This window comes from Miscanthus floridulus, chromosome 13 (assembly GCF_019320115.1).
Source record: "Miscanthus floridulus cultivar M001 chromosome 13, ASM1932011v1, whole genome shotgun sequence".
NCBI classification, from domain to species: domain Eukaryota; kingdom Viridiplantae; phylum Streptophyta; class Magnoliopsida; order Poales; family Poaceae; genus Miscanthus; species Miscanthus floridulus.
In genome coordinates this window covers 54,468,943-54,486,662 of record NC_089592.1, presented here as the reverse complement: position 1 = coordinate 54,486,662, position 17,720 = coordinate 54,468,943, and positions in this window count along the sequence as shown.

Genomic DNA, 17,720 nt, shown 5'->3' with positions numbered 1-17,720 from the left:
TCTATGTGCTGATAAATAACCCACCACTTGCATTAAAAAAACCAAAAATGCCTTTATATGTATTTCTCTATTACGTACCCATGCCATTATATTTGTTTAAAAAATAAATCTAACTATCTATGCTCAGCCCCTATGCAATTTAAGTGTTCAAATTGACTTGAAAATATTCAAAGATGCAAATAAACTTATCTTAGTTATCTTTTGATGTCAAATATAATAAAAAATAAATATGTGAGTTCTAAAATAGGAAAATAGCTTTGGTGTGTTGACTAAACGATTAATGGTATGTTTGGTAGAGCCCCTCCTCAAGTGTTCCCTCGGTTCACCAGAAAATAGCTTCTCCTAAATTGTTTGGTAGGGCTCATCCGGCTCCTCCGCAGAAGCAGCTGCCGAAACTGGAGCCGGAGTCGTTCCAAAACAGGCCCTGAATCTTAGCTTGGAATAGAAAGAAATTCATAAATTAAAACTAATATTATCTTTGGATAAATATATGGCAGAAGAAAGAAACACAATGTAGTATAAGAGTTTAGAGATTTAACCTGTTAAAAAAGGTAGGACCTGATACAATAGAATGATCAATCTATTCATATCTAGGAAAATGCAAGTGCTAATGCAATGAAAAAACAAGTAACATAAGTAATTCTTATAATTCAAATTATCTTCTGACTTAAAATATAATAGAAAGAATAAACATACATAGTTGGACATGAGAGTTTAAAAAATTTAAATAAACAATCAAATGATAATACTAGATACAAGAGAACGACCAATATGATATCTGAAAAATATAGCGTCCCTCAATGGAAAAAAAGAAGCATTGCAACCTTTTCTCTCCCTCTTAAAAGACGTACCAAAGTATTAGTGGGAGTGGCAGTGATGTGCTTGGCGCTATGGTTGAGTAGAAATGATATCGTGTTTAATACACAAAAACTAATCTTTTTCTGCAGGTAATTTTAATTTTTAGTGGAACGTATTGGAGTCGCCAAAAAAGATGGATTTTGTCTTTTGTTGCGGATCCTTGTTTTGATCGTTTGAACCTGATTATGCATGCGTGTATTGGGGAGGCCAGAATACTTTCTACTCCTAAATCTAAAAAAGCGTCACATCTATCAGCAACAAGGGACATCAATGGAATAGAACCATGCATTAATCTAGCGAGCAGATCTAGGAGTAGACCATGCAAGAGGGTACAAACTACTGCCCCATGCTTCGACGTCATGTATAACTTGACATCATGGTGTCAAGCAAGCAACAAAGCAATGCATAGCACGCATGTCGCTGATGGTGGTGGACCAACACTTCTAGCAACAAGAAACACTATTGAAGCTATCGAGGCCCTGCTTGCCAGAGCTCCTAAAGCCGATTCTTTGCTAAATCCAACAGGAGCTCTGCTAAACAGTTTTTCGGAGAGAATTGATTCTCTGCTGATTCTGTGAAATGATTCTCTAAAATAAATTAAGAGGTTAGGAGCTAAAAAAGTAACTTTTTCGGATTCTGTGAAGTGATTCTCCCATTGTGATTTTGATAGTTTACGCTAATTAAGAATCAAAGAAAACCACTTTCAGCCAAATAATCACTTCTCAAAGAGAACGAGCTTCAATTCCATGGAGACTAAGAATCAAATGGAGCTCTACCAAGCAGGCCCTGACTTGAGAGCAGGGGTATGGGAATAAAATCAATAGGGGCATGTCTATAGTAAACCATCCGAGTTGGCCGACCTTGACGTCTTTTTGGAATTCTCCTATATTGAAGGTCTTGTGTACCTCATGATCCTGACCAAACATTATATGTAACCCAATCTTCTTTGTATGTTGACCCAATGATATATTTTGCTAGATTCGCCACTGAAAATCGGTGAGAAGTATGCAAAAAAGTTGTTTATTAAGATTTGAGTAGTATTATTTGGCGCGTTTGGCAAGGATCAATATTCTCGTAGAAATATTTTAGATTCAGATTCCCTTCAAGGCATTTCTTTAAAGATTCAGAATCACTTCATGAAATCATTTGGTTAGCTCACTGTTTTTTTGAAACTAAACTGGAATCAGGAGAAACCAAGTTTTCAGTGTTTCTTTTGGACTAGTACAGAAATGAGAATCAATTCTAAGTGATTTTCTTTGAAACGTTTCTCTCGACTAGTAAAAAATGAGAATTTGTGGTGTTTGATAGCGATTCTAGTGATTCTATTAAGAATTTGGAATGCTTCTCACTGCCAAACAAACTTTGTGCATGCTACCATGTTAGTTTTATTAAGGAAGGAATACTTTTATTCCCGTTTCTATGGGATGGAGTATTGCACACAACCATTGATTATTGCGACCTCCAGCCTTAAAATGGAAGTTCACGAATAGGGGAACTAAAGTTACCAAGAGCGAGAATGAATGGTTGTCTTGTAGTATTAAATAAAGATCATTTTAAACAAATCAAACAATAGAGTTGCTGAGTATAATATTAAAAAGAAAATCCTAGATTAAGAAATAGTATTAAGTAAATATGGATATTCATAATTTTTTTTGTTTTTTGAACTGAAACCGTGGAGCATTGCTCCCTAGCAATTTAATAATTAACTAGATATATGCCCGTGCGTTGCATCGGGGTCATAATTTTTTGAATTGAACATCACTAATCGAACACACACACATGAGCTCCAAGGACTTTGTATTAGACAGCGGACACGTGGATCCGGTCTTCGTATCGTAACTGGGTAGGACGGCGGACATGTGAGCTCTGAGTGTAGTACGATTCGTATCGGACGCGGATGTGTCCCGTGCGTTGCAACGGTAAAAATAATACCACTAAGTGTGAATGACTCAGTCACATACCTGCGCTGCTGCGTCAGCGTGCTCGTCCTATCCATGCACCACTCGAACAATGTTTTTCCATTAAAAAATCTTAACACAAGAGATTATCTATAAACACATGCCTGGCTTGGTAAGAATTTTAACACGATACGCACAGCGGCCAGTAGGATAGCAGGGGTACAAGGCGAGGAGGCCTGGCAGTGGCACGGGTGTGGGACTTCGTCGGACTTCTGGCGCGGTTCAACTGGGGACTCCTGAAGCAGGACATGGCTGGTAAACCGGGTGTTATATGGATAGGAGTGATTTGGTATCACCGAGTAGATGATTATTTTAGAGTCTTTTTAGTTGTAAAGATAGAGACATGGCACACTAAGGGCCTGTTTGACAAGGCTCTGGCTCATCTGAAAATGGCTTCGGCTCTGGCTCCTCTGAAGGAGCAGCTCCTCTGGAGGAGTTGAAGCTATTCTGAAAAACGTTTGGCAAACGACTCCTTCGCACTAGACGACGTGAACCTACAGCAAGGAGCCGCGCGAAGCTCGTTTTTTAGGCTTCTCCTGCGCAGGTAAAAAATGGCTCTGGCTCTTGACCGGCTTCCCATACGGAGCCCTTTCCAAAAACAGACGTTTGGCACAGAGCCGGAGCTGAAGCCCCTGCAGAAGCCCTGCCAAAGAGGCTCTCAGAGAGAGGAAAACAAACTTTACAAAGAATGTAACCAAATCATGACCAACCACTTATCCTTCCAAAAAGTATTTGTAACCCATTAATCAAATGAAAATTGCAGAGATCAATGAATTAGCGGTCCTACTTCATTCATTTAAGTTATAGTTCATTTTGGGTATATCTATCTTAAGTTATTTGTTTTAACTTTGATCAATTTTATAGAAAAAATACCAAGATCTACAACATCAAATTAGTTTTATCGAGTTCTCTAAAAAATATGTACATTTTAATAGTGCATTTATTTAAACTTGTATATGTTCATATATTTGTGTAGAAACTTAATTTATGAAAGCTAGAGAAATCTGAAGACAAAGTGACCTATATTTTGAAAGAGAGGGGGTAACTTTCGTAAGATTAGACCAAAAAGTGCAAGCCCTCCTACTTCCAATTTACCATACTTTCTACGTCCCAAATTATAAGACCTTTTGGTATTTCTTGATTCATAGTTTTTACTATATATTTAAACATAACATACATATATATATATATAAATGTATAGCAAAAGCTATGAACCTAAAAAAACGAAGACGTCTTATAATTTGTAACAGAAGGAGTATAGTCTGATGGCTTTGTTCTTCGAATGCTTATTTCTAAGAAGTCGTTAAGACATCACAACTTCATTTACTAACTTGAAAAGCCACTTGGCCCTATTTGGATCAGTTTCAGATTCTTAAAAACCAGCTTTTGCTTCAAGTTTCTAAAATATGGATTCTGAGAAAAAAAAACTAGTGGGGGTGTTTGGATTCATCGGTTTTTAAGAATCTGACTTCATTTATTGCTCTATGGGTGACAAGAAACTGACAAAAGCTTTCTGATTTTTAAAAATCTGGCAAAAACTAGTCTATTTGATCCACCAAATTTTCAAAAACCAGATTCTTAAAAACTGGTAAAAACTGGAGGGATCCGAACAAGACCTTGGTGTATAGGTGTGTGTGGACCAAGACTAATTTCACGCGCCAATTTTCTATAGGTCTAGGAATTTTGTGATAGTAACCAGTTAGGTCTATATATATGCGGCTTTTTCACTAACTCCTGAGCTCCGGAGCCCCATGGACGACTGACCCAAGACTTCCGACGTGATTATGTGATAATGTAGGGTGCCTGCCGAGACCAGACCGATCGACCATCTTTGCTTTTATGTGTTCCGTATGACTAGCTTTTTTCTTTTCACACGCATCCTAAACTACGTGGGCTCAGCTGAGCATCATCCAAAGTTCCAAACATCTTCTCGCCAGTTCATTCAGGCTATCGGCGGCATTACTCAGTATTGTAATTTGAAAACATTCAAAAAGTGGATCAACTATTTTTTTTTATGTAATGTTGAACCCGTTCGGGTCACCTCCAAACCTCGCCGTAGCACAGGTCACTACGCCCGTGTTTTGCTTCACTTGCCAACTTGAGATATGTCTGCGTCTGTACTGTATATACAAAAACTAAGAAAATGAAATCAAAAAAGAAAAAGAAAATTCGCAAACGTGGGCAGTGGTCCAGTCCAGCCCGGCCCAACACTTATGAGTTTTGGCAGAGAAAATGGTCCAAACCGCAGAAGGGTCCAACATGGCAGGCTCGCTCTGTGCAGGCCCAGAGTGAACAAGCCTGCATGCGCTAGTTTTGTTTTGTATGCAGTACGGGCCAAGGGGCAGCAGCCCAGGCCCAGCGCGGTCAGGACTGCTCCTGTCCCCCCCCCCCCCCAGCTTTCGCAGGGACCACCTGGAGTCCTAGACACTGCCGGATTACCAGGCGATTTCGGCTGTCCGACGCCAGGCAACGAGGCAAAATTCCAGGGATTTCGTGGCGCTGTTCCGCTTCCGCACAAATCTCCCGGAACGCAAATGTTGAATGGGCTGGGACTGGGATTGGACAGAATGGGAATGAGAATATGGAACTCGGTTTCGTTCCATATTCCTCTCGTCCCCATCTCTTCTACCGCCGCCGCGAAGGATCCCCGTCCGACAAAAGGAAAAGAAGACGCTGATGGGAGAGGAAACTGGTAGATCAGGAGTCGGTGAATATGCGTCCATCGTCATGGCCTGAAGGGCCCTTGATGGTTTCTCTGCTCTGCTCGCCAGGACCGACCTTCCATGCCTGAGACCAGGCGTCGTCCTCTCACTACTACAACAATTTTAACCGAGGTGGACAAAAAGCATTAACCAAGCGGGTTTTTTCAACCGCCTCCGTCGAAAGGTCACGGTTAATTGGACCTTTAACGGAGGTGGTTGGCTGCCCGCCTCGGTTAATCAAATAAAAAAACAAAAAAAAAATAAAAAAGCCCGTGGACAAGCCCAACGAGCCCATCCACGGGCCCACCAAGCCCATCCACGTGCCGCCGCCGCCGCAGCTGCTCACCGGTGCCTACATCCTTGCCGGACCACGCGCACCACCGGGATCCGCCTGCCCACAGCCGGATCTGGCCTCCCGTTGGCGGAGACGCCGGATCCGCTGTGTCCTCGCACGGAGACGTAGGTTGGAGACACCAGATCCGCTGCGACCAAGCCGGCGCTCCACGCCGGTGCCCCACACCAGGGCTCCTCCGCGCAGCCCATCCACAATCGCCGGATCCGAGAGAGGTAGAGGACAGGGTCACCGGTGGAGGAGAGGGAGAGGAGAGGATCAGCCGGTGAGGGTCACCGGATCCACGCTGCACCGCCCTAGATGGCCCCGAGATCCGCGCCGCCCTGGGTACGAGGCACTGGCCATGAGGCCACGCCCGCTCAGCCCTGGCTGGCCACCCACACGCATGCCACCCTTGGGAGAGGGAGAGGGAGGGAGGGGAGGACGTCGGTGCCGTTGGAGAGGGAGGCGAGGAGTGAGGAAGGCGGGTGAGCGAGGAAGGGGAGAGGAGACCAATGCCATGGGAGAGGAGGGGAGACCAGCGCGATGCTGAGAGACCTGCGTGGTCTCTGGTGGCTGCGGGGGTGAGTTGATTGATTTAGGGTTTGAGCTCGCTTTTATATGCAGGAGGTGGTAGTGGGCTGGTGTGGACTAGTGTGGGCTAGGTGCTGGGCCTGATTTACCGAGGTGGTTGAATTAGAAAGCTCGCCTCGGTTAATGATTTATCTAGGCGGTTGCCTTAAGATGCTCACCTCGGTTAATATATATTAACTGAGGTACATGAGGCGGTTGTTGGGCCGGCTTCCCGGCCACGAATAACCGAGGCGGGCAACCGCCCCAACTGCCTTAGAGGCCAATTTGGAAACGCCTCACAAAAGTTTTTATGTAGTAGTGTGTGGCCCGACGTGGCTACAAGTGCCCCTAGCAGCGGCGTCTGGCCCGAAACTTTCCCTACGCACATGCCCTAGAATTATAGTATTTTACATCATATTTCAATTAGTAAAAGAAAAATGTAACTACTTATACTTACAAACGTCAAAACATTCGATAAACATCAGTTAGAAGCATATTAGTAAGTCTTTTTAGTGAAATATATCATTTATATGGAGCTGGAGTCGGGTTGTATGCCAAACAGATTTACATGCTCCAGGTAACGAAGTGTAATTCCACGATAAAACTATTAAATCTTGAGTTGGTGGATCTATTCTAAATAGACCGTAGAGAAGTGTACCGAGCCGTGGAGCTAGCTGCTATCTGGTAGCAAGGAACTAGAGATGGGTCGATTCCACTGTGTTCGGCGGGTACAGTGCACAAGCAAATTTCGAATGATTTTAGATAATTTAATAAGTGTTCTGTGAGAGAGAATAAGTTAAACCAGGGCCGGAAAGTGCACCAGCCGAACGCGGTCTCTGCACCAGCCGAACGCGGTCTCGAGAGAGATCAGAGATCAGAGAGACGCATGCATTGCTTTGTTGTGACGTCGCTAGCAGGTAGCACGCACTGGGCACTGCCCGACCGGCCTCGCAACACACGGCACGCTAGCTGTAAAGTAGAAGGATGTACGATGCGATCGATCGTGCTGCTCCCCGTTATGTGTACTTTTTGAGCGCCAACTCGTAGTGTACGTGCTGCTACCTCAGCTCCAACAGCAGCACGTGGGACCCGCGCGTGTTGACATACGTGGCATCTCGTCATTGGTGGAAACGGACTTTCTCGCCTCCTGGCGTTGCAGAGCAGAGAAGAGGGGGGCGGCCGTCGGTCGCTGGCTTGTCGCCGTTGTCACGTCGCATCGTCCGATGTTCCATCGACAGCGACGGCACCCGATCTTCGACGTCTTGTGCTGCATGCATAATTCAATTCGTCGCTCCATTGATACCAGAGTTTGATTTTTTTTTTTAAAAAAAACGCTGATGACTCATCCTAAAGCACGTCCAATTCTCGATGAATGTTCTCTTCTTTTGCGTGTATATAATAGTATACCGAAATGCTACGTCCTTCCCTCGCCTGCATACCAGACCAGGGGCTGTTTGGTTCCTGGACTAAATTTTAGTCTATGTCACATCGGACGTTCGGATGCTATTTAGGAGAACTAAATATGAGTTAATTATAAAACTAATTACATAGATGGAGACTAATTTACGAGACGAATTTATTAAGCCTAATTAATCCGCCATTAGCACATATTTACTGTAGCACATCATTGTCAAATCATGGACTAATTAGGCTTAAAAAATTCATCTCGCAAATTAGCCACAATCTGTGCAATTAGTTATTTTTTTCGTCTATATTTAATACTTCATGCATGTGTCCAAACATCCGATGGGACAGGGACTAAAATTTTCCTGTAGTAACCAAACACCCCCTTATAGACCTCTCCTCTGTCTACTTGTTTTTTTTTATTACGACATATCCATGTACATCTCTCCCGTTATGCCGGTTGGATAAGAAAAGGAGAAGAAGACGAGAGACCTGCTCCGCGCGGCGATGGTCACCCCGCCTGCAACTACTCCGCCGGTCGCCCCGCTGCTCCTGCTCTGCGCCCACTCTGCCGTCGATGGTCACCCCGCGCTCCTCCTTCTGCTGCTCCACCGTGCCGCCCCTCTGCTTCTGCTCTGTGGCCCGTTTCGCCTGACGGTACGAGCACTGCCGCGCCCATGCGTGGTGACCGCTCCCTCAGTCGACAGCTAGCCATAGAGGCCACCGTGCAAGGAGAAGTGTCAACCCTAGCGCGGAAAGCCCTCTGGCCTCACCTCCTGCTACGATTGCGACGCCTCGATGCAGATAGCGGAGTAGGCCACAACAAGATACGATGCATATTGCAAGCGTACATTTCAAATGTTTCAGATGCTTTAGATGTATGTTGCAAGTGTTTCATAAGGATGTTGCAAAAGTAGATCGGAATGTTGCACATGTTGCAATGTGCTATACACGTATGTTTCAAGTTTATGTTAGAAATGTTTTATCTATTTCAGACGTATGTTGTAAATGTTTCGTTTGGATGTTGCAAAACTAGATTGAGATGTTGCATATATATATGCAAGTGTTTCAGGTGTTTTTATATGTATGTTGCAAGTGTTTCATCCTGATGTTTGTGTATGTTTTCAATGGCTACACATGTGTTTCAAGTTTTTTGGGTATTTTGCAAGTGTTTCAGATATATGTTGTAAGTGTTTCATCTGTTTCGGACTGTATGTTGCAAGTATTTCATCCGGATGTTGCGCAAAAGTAGATCGGGTGTTGCATATGTTACAATGCGCGTGAGAAGGGGAGAGGGCGCGAGCGGTCCTTGCGTGCGGTCTAGGCGGCGTGGGCGCGCGAAATGCAGGCTTGGGCAGGGGCATGTTAGCCTAAGCACGGGAAACGGAGTGCAGCGCGGGCGTCTGTCCGGACGTTCGTGCGCTAGCACTGCCGGTATAGTATATAAGAAAAATCTTTGGAGTCTCCTAAAATAACCTGAGTCTATTATTTCAGTATATGGATATATGTTTCTTATTTCTCCTTCCTTGTTCATCCCACCGTCGCCAGCCTTAGGGATGAACGACAATGAATTTATATACCCAACGGGGTATCATCCACCTGTACCAATACCATCCACGAAGAAACCATGTGAGAATGCAATCCGTACCTATGTGGGTAGTGAGCACCCACAGGTTCTCTATAGTAGCACCTAGAAAAATGTAACACATGCATTAAACTATAACTATATGAACAAATAATAGAACAATAAATCTGGAAGAAATGTAATATAAAAATGATATATACTGCTCTTTCTATATGGCACTAGGTTGCTAGTTGGACCATGGTTTGGAGTATGTTAGGTCGGGGATGACTTCGAATTATTGTTGCATATCAGGTATATACATACACATGGGTTTATGCATTAGTGCACAACCATACTTGTACCGATGAACCTATTGGGTCAGGATTTTTGCCCATTAAGATACCCTTGGGTAAGTAAATTAGCCCACATCCATACCCTAATGAGGTTAAAATCCATTGGGTTTCATGTCGCGGGTACCTATATTGTCATCTCTACTCTTCAGAGACACCGTGCACTAACATGAGGCATTGTCGTCCATTGGCCCCCTCCTGCACCCTTGGTGAATTGAAATCTCCTTGCACCATTCCTTTCCACCATCGGTCCTCAATGTTCGGTCTTGGTTCTCCTATGTAATTAATATTGGTGAGGATTGGAGCCCTCCTCCAGCTTGCCTAAATGGTCGTTTAGCATGTTTGAATGTTGCGTAAATGCTATATAGTGGTAGGCTGTTTCCATTTGTTGGCCGTCGATCACATTTAAACAATTGTTAGACTAAATCATGGTAAATATGATATGTGACGTATAGTTCAGCATTTAGGTATTACCCGTTGCCGTCGACAAACCCTAATCTCTATTGCTCCCCTATCTTCCACCCCCTAGTCCACTCTCACCCCTCTCCCTTAATTAATTAACCCACACTCCATCGATGTGAGGTCGTCATAGAAAGTGTGTGTGTGTGGCGTGAGGACGAACATTAGGGTCAATCCGAGCTAGTCAGGGTGTCAAATCTTAAAAATCTCACGGATGCCAATTTAGAAATTTCTTGTGTGTAAAAACAGAATGAATTTGGGTTGTTTCCGAGTGACGACTGATAATTTGATTCAGTCAATATCTTGGTTAGGACAGACATCTCTATAGAACAAGGCAAATTTTGTTGGAGGACACCGCAAAAAAGTGTGATTGGCCGGCACACACCTGCAACGGCAAGTCTCTGTCCCAATACCATTACAAATTCAGTGGTTATTTGCCAGTGGACACCGCGCTAAATATTTTATTCATTTCTTAGTTTTGGGGAGAGAGAAGGTGAGGAAAATGACTTTGTTGCCCTCGTCTTCAACCTTCAGCTGTGCACTAATTTTTGCCATAACACATCGCCGCCAATCGGAAACCGGCCACAAGCAAAGCTGCTCAAGGTGACTAGACTGCCCCCTGCTCAGCTCTGCTGCCCCATGCTCAAGGTGAGATGCGACTATGCGAGCCACAACTCCGGCGTCAATAGAAGCAGCAATGACGAGCAAGGCAACTAGCGGCAGGTGCGACATCTCCCCCGCACTGAGCGGCAAGGCAAGGTGCGGCTCCAGTGGACCAGGCGAGGTGTAACTCCGACTACGAGGCGAGGTGCGGCTCCGGCGTGTGTGGCTTGGTAGGGGCACGGCCAAGGGTCCAGGGCTGAGACATGGCCTAGGAGGCTCGGGCGGCCGGCTGGCAAAGGCGCGGCGGGGAAAAGCGCCAGCGACACCAGGCCGCGGCCGCAGCTCACGGCAGAGGCGAGTGAAGGCAGCGATGGTGTGATATGGCAAAAATCAGTGAATAGCTAGAGATTGAAGACGAGGGTAATAAAATCATTTTCCTCACATTCGCTCTCCCCAAAACTAAGAAATGAATAAAATATTTAGCGTAGCAAATAACCACGAATTTATAATGGTACTGGGCAAAGACTCGCTGTTGTGGTGTGTGCCAGCCATTTACACTTTTTTACGGTATCCTCCAGCAAAATTTGCCATAGAACAATGATGGAGTCGTGATTTTATACAGAGTGGTCCGTACGAACTCCCATCAGCATATGAGGCCATGTATCAGATGATGCGCGCGATCAACAGGGAGTGTGTGGTCCTGCTGTCCGCGCGCGACGACAGGCACGAGAGCACCACGACGTGCGTATATGCCGGTCACGGGGCTCGCAGTCGCGCAGGATCTCGCGCTAAACTGTTCTATACTCCAAAAGGGAATTGGAGGCGTCTTCATCGTCTGTCTTTTTCACTTGCATTGGCTACCACCACTCCCTGACCCAGCTGAGAGAAAGAGAAGCGATCTGCATGTAGCAGCAGGGGCCGATCCAAGCTGGACATGCATGCATGTGAAAGCACGAAAGCGTCACACAGTGAAAACAGACAGGTAAATAGTTGTCACCGCGACGACAGGTCTCGACAGCAGACCCGTCCTCAGTATTCATACGATCAGAGCACACGAACTTGCATTGTTTCCGGAACGTGCCGTGCCGATCGATGAAATTACACACACGCGTGCCGATCGATGAAATTACACACACATGCATGCATTGTCTGGTACTCGTACTTGCATTGCTAGCTACAAACTGTGAAGGTAAATTGTTCACGTACGGTCCACGGAGCTCATGCTGCACTCCGGCCGGCTCTCTTGTTCACATGCACGGGCACGTCTTACCATATTTGCGGAATCCGAATCTATGTACCTTACTCTTCGCTCTCCCAAATTATCTGTCGCTTTTTTTTTTGCTGTAAGTTCGACTTGATTTATAGAAAATACGTGCAACGTTTTTTATCTCCAAATAATTTTTTTAAACTAGACTCAAAGATCTTTCTAATGATGTCAATTATGTACCATAAATATTAATATTTTTAGTGTATATTTTGTCAAAGTTATTTTTCGAGAAACGAAAACGACAGATATTTTGGGACGGAGTATCAGGAGTAGAGATGACAAAAACGTTTGGAAGCCTCACATCGTCCAGTCCTCCTTAACACGCGAAGGAGAAGATGTCGATCCCGAAAGAAAAAAGATCACTTGTCATGTTTACCTTTGGGATTGGGAAAAGAAAGAAGCCGAACTGGTCCGGGCCCACATGCCACTGAGATGGCACCGCGCTAGTGACTAGACTAGTGACTAGTGACTAGTGACTAGTGACTAGTGAGCAGTCTCAGGCTTCTGAAGCAATGCTTGAAGATCCGTTCAACAAAGATGGTGCTTTTTCTGCCCAAAAGGAGGGGGCAAGGACTAGTCATCCTAAGCAAGCTTCACTGGTTCCAACGCAAGCTTAAACGAGGAGCACAAGACTTGGGGAAAGCACCACCCCGATGCAGGAGAAAGCTGCAAGGATCAAGGCCAGAAAGAATCTGCAAGGTATATCTAACAATCCTTATACTATTCTTCAATCTGTTAGCAATTCTCATTTAGCCAAAATAGCAGAAGAATGTAATTTAGATTTAGGTAATGATGAGGGTGAAATTGATGGGCTGATTGATATTCTGAAAGCTAAGGAGTTGGCACAAGCTGAGATTTTTAGGCTTGAAAAAACCAAAAGTGCTGAACAAGATGCAGTGACAGTGGAGGAGGTGATTGATACCGAGGATGAGGGCCCTGAGGGACATACTGTGATAGTGGAGGAGTTGACCAAAATGAATGATGATGTTACTAATGACCCCTTGCTGGTGGTTGGTAAATCCAACAAAGAACCGGCAAGGGTAAAAAGAAGACAAAGTTTAAATGAAGATTCTTTTTGGAATGTTAGAGGGCTGAATAGTGGAGGGAGAAAGAAACAATTGGGGGATTTGATAGTCAAACATCAAGTCGATGTTGTGTGTTTACAAGAAACTATCAAGCAGAATTTTCTAGCAAGAGAATTTGCAAGCTGTCGGTGTTTCGAGTAAACACCAACGAGTAAATTTGTGTTATTACGTGTCCTGACATGGATGGTGTGCTAAAAAGACACAAGGTTTATACTGGTTCGGGCAGAATGTCCCTACATCCAGTTCGTGGCTGCTGCTCGTGTTATTAGCACTGAAAAGTTCGTAGTAGGGGTTACAAATGGACGAGAGAGGGACAGGTCCCAAGTCTCTGATGGAAAGGTCGAAGGGGTGCTGAGAGCTTGATTGCTGCTCAGTTATATGTTCGAGGTTTGATGCTAGTGGTTCTGCTGTGATGTGGTGAAGTCGACCCCCTTAGTGGGGTGCCCTGCTTTCCTTTTTATAGGATAAGGGAGAGTTGGGATTACAGATGGGAGAAAAGAGGAAAACTAGAGGCAAAGGAAATCTTTCAAGGACGTCGGGTATTCCTTTTCCTCTGTGCGGACCCCACGACATGGCAGGCAGGTGACAGGGACAGCTCCACGTCGATGCATGTCCGCCAACCCTAACAGGGTTGCGTGTGCTTCTGTCAGTTGACGATGCCATGTCCCGGCATTGTCAGCGAGTTGTCACGTCCCATCCTGCCCCGACGAACGGCGCAACGGACCAAGGTGCTGATCCACGGCCATACAAGGAGCAGATGGTGCAGTGACCGCACGTCCGTTACTCTAGGTGATGCGAGTTTCCTTCTAGACCATAGTGGTTGTCGTGAGCTTCTGTAAGGATCCGTGCCCGTGGGCAAATAGCGGCGCCCACAACACTGTAAGGCAAATGTCGACGCCTACAAGACTGTTTGGGCTTTGTCATGCCTGGAAGGTCACAAAGCGCCCTTCTGTCATGTCTTGACTGGTACTTTCCTGTAGGCGTGCAGGGTATGGTCCTCGGTATTGCGGTTGACTTGAGTGCCCTGCCTTATCTACGCGCGTCATTATAAAGGAGTCACGCGCAGACATTGGGCAAGATGGAGCCAGCCCCCAGACATCGGGCGAGGCGGAGCCGGCCCTCGGACATCGGGCGAGGCGGAGCTAGCCTTCGAACATCGGGCGAGGCGGAGCCGGCCCTCGGACGTCGGGCGAGGCGAAGCCGGCCCTCGGACGTTGGGCAAGACAGAGCCCGACCCTTAGACATCGGGCGAGGCGGAGCCAGCCCCCAGACATCGGGCGAGGCAAAGCCAGCCCTCGGACATCGGAAGAGGCGGAGCCGGCCCTTGGACATCGGGCGAGGCAGAGCCAGCCCTCAGATGTCGGGCGAGGTGGAGCCAGCCCTCGGGAGTCCGCCTGAGGTGGAGTCAACCCTCGGGGGTCGGGCAAGACAGGGCCCACGGTCGCAGCGCCAACCGAGGCAGAGCCAACCCTCGAGGGTCAGATGAGGCAGGGCCCATGGTCTCGATGGCCGAACGAGAAGGGACCTGGCAAGCGTTGTAGTCACGCTCTTGATCGCGTGGATGAATCAATGTTGATGGTCATTAGCTCCTCCTCTTCGGGTAGCCTAATACTGGTCGTCAACAGTAGCCCTCGAGCCCCTGGGTGATTCGAGTAGAATTGCCTGGGTTTTTTTGACCTATCAGTGGGTGCGTGCGAGTGCACCCGGTGGGTGTTGCCCCGAGCGTTCAAAGGAGTAGGATACTCCTTCGGAGGGTTTTCCGAAAGAGAGGATTCTGATAGCCCTGGCCCTCTATTGTTGCCCACGGCATGTCCTGAAGATGGTGATTTCTTCTCACCGAGGTCGGACCCTTCGCGGGTACGGTCTTGAGATTTGGTGGTTGTTTAGCTAGAAAGCTTGATTGGGGTCACGGTATCCCGTTCGCAGGGATCCGGTTAGGGTAAGCCTAACTAAGACTTAATCATGGGCCGAGATGCCCGTGGTGCTCGTGCGCCTAGGCGCTGGCCACTTGCGGGGCCTAGCTCTTTCCACCCTTTGTCGTAGGGGTGTTTGGGGCGAACTATTGGACCTATTTATGGGCCAACCGTCAGACTCCTAGGCCTAGACGGCCATAGATACGCTTTTGATCCATATTCCTCTTACTCGTAACGAGTCTCGGTCCACCTAGGGAGGCGAAATGTCTAGCGAGTTTCCCGAAGGAAAGGATAGGGATTGCGTGCGCGTATCCTACAGCGTGACGTTATGGCAGATCATGGGAGGTGTAGAGATCTAGGTGGACGGTTGATTTCCTCGCATCCGTCGCCCCTATAAAACCAAAAGGTTCGCCCCTAGGGTTTCATACACTGCCTCCTTGCCTTCGTATCTGCCACCTCCACCGCCAATCACCTAAGCTCCCCGCATCTGCATCTTAGCCATCATCAAGTTCGCATCCACCCACCCCCATCTTCCAATGGAGCCATGGTGCCATTCTAAAATCACCATCCAGCGCCTAGAGGGCCTTGTCCACCATGGTCTTCTTTGCGCGCGGACCGCCGCCAAGGAATGGTGGCTGCCTGGAGAGGAGGACATGCTGTCGCTACCCGATGGCTACAGTCATCTTGTTCACGCGCTTCCATGAGCGTGGGTTCACCACCCCTACCCAAAGATTCCTTCGAGGACTGCTGCACTATTACAAGATAGAGCTGCAGCACCTCAACCACAATGGGATCCAACACATGGCGGCGTTCGTCACCCTGTGTGAGGGATTCCTAGGGATCAGCCCCCACTTTGATCTATGGCTGGCACTTCTTCGCCGTCATCCACCAGAAGAAGAGGGAGAAGAGGCAGGAGCTAAGTACACTGATGGGATGCGCCTGGCATCCAGCTTTGGAATAACTTGGGTTGGCGACTACCTGGCAATGCGGCTGTCGACCTCCAACAAGGGGTGGCACTCGCATTGGTTTTATCTCAGAACGATACTACCTACCCCCTTGTCGGAGTTTATCAGGGCACTTAATTGAAGAGGCCCCAGATTCATGAAGGAAGTGGGGTGTCCCAAAGAAGGAGAAGAAGAGGAGCCTGGACCATCTCAGCCGCCATTCCGCTTCCTAAAGGAGAAGGGGTTGAAGGGGTTGGGAATCATCGGCGCCTACCATGCGAGGAGGGTGGTGCCACTGATGAGGCGCGTGCTTTCTGTGTATGTGATGGCGCCCTGGGGCATCATTCGATGGGACAACGCTTGCCGAGGGGGCGCTCTCCCCCTCTGAAGTCATGCATCGCATCAAGGAGGCAATGGTGCCTTCTCGAGACAGCGCGGGCGCCCCCCTTGATTTTGTGTACCTAGTGCCTAGGCATCCCCTAATGCGGTCAGAACCAGAGTACATTGTCCTAGTAAGTTTTCTCTTCCTCAAGCCTCCTTCTTCATTTGAACTCTCGATCCCTTGATACTGACATTGAGATTGGGGAACCAGCCGAGGGACCTCATCCTCATGGATCTCCCTGGCTCCAGTTGCTAAAGGATCCAGTCCATGAGGGTGGTGAACCGCGCTAAGGCCAAGCGGTAGAGGAAGGCGAAGGAGGACTGAGAGGAAGAAGAGGCAGCAAAAATTGCATGCGTGGGAGTGAGGGGAGGAAACTAACAGTGATGATGACGACGATGAGGTAGTTGCTGATACCGAGTGGGATAACCTAGAGAGCAAGGATATGCTGGCAGGTACCTGCTCATCCTTGTAGGGGTCAGGACCCTTCCTATTTCATGGAGGGGAAGGGTCACCCGTGAGGCCGACTGGAGATGTGCCAGATCGTCACCTAGCCCCAAGAGTCAAGTGGGGGTAGGCAGATCTACCGCTGTGCCCAAGGTTCTAGCGAAGGAGGGTGGCTTCGCTGCCATGCCTCAAGAGCCATCAGGGGTGGGTGGATCTACCACTGCGCCTGAGGTGCCAATGGAGGAGGGTGGCTCTACCGTCGTGCCCCCGGATGCAAGGGAAGCAAGCCCCTCTGCCCGGAGAGCAGGGGCGGGCTCAAAATGGCTCTGCCTCGATGAGGCAGAGTAGGAGCCTAGGCGTTCGCCCCCCAAACGCGTCTGTCGTCCAACAGCGCCGATGTAAGTCACTAGCTCCTCTGTTTCCTCTGTTTTCTCTATTTTTCTCTGTTTTTAGCATGACCCATGCCTTTCTTTCTCGTAGCATCTTGATGCAGCATAATCTTTTGGTGCTAGTGCCAAAAAAGAGCGTCACCCTTCAAGTGAGGCGGCATCCATCAGTTGGTGTCGCACCCATTTCGGGTGGGAGTGGCGTTGGTGCTACTGCATCGCCTGCCGGTGAGGCGCTATTCGGCGGGACAAGCGGGCACCAGGGCTAAAGGAACACCCTTGGAGGTCACTGAGCAGCCAGCGACGAAGGTGATTCCGCTATCGATGATGGGGCGGGCGGAGCTGCCGACCGCGCTTACGGCTGCCGACCGTGGTGGGCATGACACCACCAGTCGAGGCCTCACTGGACATAGGTGGTGGTGGCAGTGACTATGACAAGCTAGGCATAGCTGGATGTAGTCATGGTGGTGCTCGAGGAAGTGGTGCGATCTGCGCCA